Source organism: Atta cephalotes, assembly GCF_000143395.1.
Source record: "Atta cephalotes unplaced genomic scaffold scaffold00027, whole genome shotgun sequence".
In the NCBI taxonomy this organism is placed as follows: domain Eukaryota; kingdom Metazoa; phylum Arthropoda; class Insecta; order Hymenoptera; family Formicidae; genus Atta; species Atta cephalotes.
The window spans coordinates 3,317,498-3,321,768 of NW_012130091.1; positions in this window are offsets into that span (position 1 = coordinate 3,317,498).

Consider the following 4,271-nt stretch of genomic DNA (forward strand, 5'->3'; position numbering starts at 1 on the left):
GCGCCGAAATGATTTTTTGGCCTTGAAATGCCTTGAAATTAATTCTACTAAACTACTGCATGTTACGAGTTAAAATTGACTAGCAACTTAACCATTTTTATGCTTTTTTCGAAACGATTTTAATTATGCTAAATGACATATTAAAATCTGTAAATAATTAATTCTTATTGCGAAAAATATTATCTCGGCCGGGAGTTGAACCTGGATCTCTTGCATTCCATGCGTGTTTATGTAACTCTATTATTTAATATTAATAAATTTTTAATCTGCTGATAAGTTACATAAATCATGTTATTTTATACAATACTGGAGAATATGTTTTTGATTTCACAATATGGAATAAAGATTTAGGAATATTATTTGAATAAAATAATGTCTTTTAAAATATGTGAAGAAATTTATCAATAAATTTTGGATTATTTTTACTTTTTATTTTTTTTCCCACCTTTGCACGTTTCATAATTCAAAGAGTTTAAAATTTTTTTTACAATAAATGTACCATTTTTTTGAAAAATAATATGAATTAAAATAATATGATTTTTTAAGTCTTAGGTTTTGCTCTTTCAATCGAGTCGCAAAATAATTCTTTGCTAACAATAAGTAATAAATTATATTCTTCTGTTAATGAAAACTTTATTATGACATTTGGCAAATTCATTGGGTCTGACACCCACTCGAATTCATGTGGAATAGTTATCTGGCGATCAGATGGGCGTTGAAGGCTTGCACGAGTAACCATTCTTTTTACCGTACTATTCTGTCACATGGACTCTTATATGCACTGTGACGCATATTTATGAGTTTTCCAAAATTATCAATGAATTTGTAAGGAACTATTTCTAGTGATTTTACTAAAATATACTTTTTTTGTTAATGCTTCCCAACAATTCAAAAATTTTAAAAACTTTGCAAATATCTATTATCGTGAAGAAATCTTTGAAGTGCCGGTTGAATAGCATTTTTTTATCACGGTGTATGGCAAGGATCCATGTAACGGAATAGGTGGAGATAAAAAGAATAGCTACTCGTGCAAGCCTTCAACGCCCATCTGATTGCCAGATAACTACTTCACATGAACTGTTCAAGTGGATGTCAGATCCAATGAATTTGTCAAATATCATAATACAGTTCTCATTAACAGAAGAATATAACTTGGCAAAGGAATATCTTGCGACTCAATTTGAAAGAGCAAAATCTGTACTTGAGACTCAAAAAATTCATAGTTTTATAGTTCTAAAAATTGTACGTTTATTGTAAAAATGTTTAAACTCTTTGAATTATAAAACGTACAAGAGTGAGAAAAAAAACTGAAAAATAAAAATGATCTAATATTTATTAATAAATTTCTTCGCAATATTCTAACAGATGTTGTTTTATCCGTGTAAAATTCCTGTAAATTCTTATTCTCTAAATAATTGTGACGTCAAAAATATATTCTCTATCATTATGAAATAACATTTATAACTCATCAGAAAAATTTATTAACATTAAATAATAGATTTAATATTTAAAAAAAATATGGAATGGAAATTTTGATCATAATCAAATATAGCTTGAAGTGTTTTATATTAAGAATATTTTTTAATAAAAATTAAAAATGTCAATCTTAACGAAAATCGACTTTGTTAATTTCAAACAGAAACAAATTTCAAATAGAAACAAAAATTTGAAGTTTTTTTTCATATTTTTTTCCTAAAGAGAATTTCAAGACAATTTGATTATGATTAGATTTTGTTTTTGAATTTAAACAAAAATTATGTTCAACTAACTAAACGTTTGTAAAATAAAATTAATTAAAAATATTTAAAAAATTCATATCTAGGAAACAACGGAGATAAAAATAACTGAATACGTATTTTAATAGAAATATATTAAAAAATCAGTATATATTAAAAAATATATTAAAAAATAAGGATCGATGACGAAGGCCGTCCGATTTAGTGTAGAATGCTCTATATATGTACAGAATGCGTCACCAAAAATAGAACAATTTCTTTAAACAAAATGTTTTTAATGAAAAATTAAATATTACAAAAAATCCTTTTACATGGCTTGAGGGATCTTGTAGAACACTATTATTCGATATATATCCCCCAGCTTGAACGGCCTCTATTCTCGGTCTGAAGTGTTCGCACGCACGCTGTAATGTAGCGCTGTCCATGCTGACGAATGCTGCTTCAATAGCGGTCCTTGGGATGCCGAGACTTGTTTGTGATCCTTTCAACTACGCTCCATACGTAGTAATCCAAGGGATTTAAATCTGGGCTGTCGGGAGGCCAGAATGGTGAAAGCCGAGGCGACCAACTCGGCTTGTCCTGACAACCTCAGAGAGCATTTGTCGTATCTTTAATGTGTATGATTTGTATCGAAGGTCCTCCTCAATTTGATACATTATTGGCTCGCTTATACCAACAATCGATGCTAATTTTCGCAATTCGATTGCCCTGGATTAACCGAAATCAGCGCTTGAGCCCTTTCAACGACTGCGGAGATCCTTTCTTTCATGAGTGACTCTTTCTCGCTGGTATATTGGAACCTTCATTGGACTATTCTAAAGCCGTATATTTTGTCATTGAGCTCAGATATCCAAAGAACCGAATTATTTCTGTTGCTGAGTTCCCAGCGCGAAAGCTTTCGATGATCACGGCTCTTTGATTATACTCCATACTTGGTTTTAATCGCAGCCATTTTGAGAATCAAAGAATATGACTATTTACTAGAAGCATTAGGTTTTCTCGGACGCCAACAACAACCTCTGCCGGAGGCACAATATAGCGGAAAATTTAAATTGAAATTTATCCGGATTTTGGTGACACACTCTATATATACCAGGAGTTCAAAATAAAGCGTTAAATTTTTATCTCAGAAATACATTACTGAGAAAAATTGTTCAGACAAAAGTTGTAGAGTTCAAAAAGATTTACTGATCTTATCAGTATAACTTTGGCATCGCCAAGGTCAGATTAAGGTCACGTCGATTTTTAAAAAATGAAACATCTTACTTTTGATTCCAGAATCTAATAACCGCATGTCGAGAACTTTTCAAAACACTATAATAAAGTTATTTTTTATTACGTACTTTCCGAGTTATAAAGGCTTGAAAATTATAGTATCGGTAACATTAGTTATTATGCAAGGTGTTCGACCGACGACTAAAACCTCTCAAATATTGTTCAGGTTCATGTCCTGGATAATATTTATTAAGATCAAACTCTTGACCCTAGATCTATTAGATTCTGCCATAAAAAATAGGGTGTTCCATTTAAAAAATCGATTTGCTTTTAATCTGACCTTGGCGATGCCATTCAAGATTAAACGGACGTGATCAATGAATAGTTTTTTAAATCCTACAATTGTATCTGAAACATTTTTCCAAAAAATACTTTCGAAATATTCGACCATTTTCAGACTTTTGATACATCCTGTATATATAACATTAGTAAAGAATATTAACGAAATCAAGAGATTATAGATTGTTGAAATATGAAATCTTCGTGTTAATATGTAATATGAAAGTTAATTCAACTTATAATAACATTCTTAGGTAACAAGGTATCGTCTATTTGACATAATTAATTGATCATTCTTAATGTCTGACGTCCTATCATCGTAAAAGTGACGTGGATTTGTCACATAATGATATTAATCAACGACGAAAATATATCATTATTTTCGTATTATTAACGGCAAATGACGTTATTAATATTAATTTGATCACTAATAACGTTATCAATAAGATGTCGACTCAGCAAACGAGAATGGATTAAAATAGATTGAAATTTTTTTCTATCTGAATGCGTATTTTAAATAGCGACTACTTTTTTTTGGATTTAATTGGATTCAATTGGATTCAATTAAATTTAATTGGATGCAATTGGATTGAAAAACTGCATTTCCTATTCAAAATTTTGAATTGAATAGTATTCACAATTGTATTCACAGAATTTGTATATACAGAAAAAACTAATATTATTTTTAGATTGAAAGAATAGAGATATGCTCCATGTAATTCCTATAAATTAATAAAAATGCATTCAGAATTGAAAAGCATTCATTTTAACATTCATGAATCAATATTTCTGAAAATCTGAATCCATTTCAATTCATTTCAATCCATTCTCGTTTTCTGGGTAGATCACATGACGTCAATAGTTCAAAATCTACTAACTAATCGACATCAAAATGATTATAGTTTGCTACCTGAATTAACACAGTATTTATTGAAAGCTTTCTGAGAAAGAATTTTCTGAGAATTCCTAGATCGTTCAATT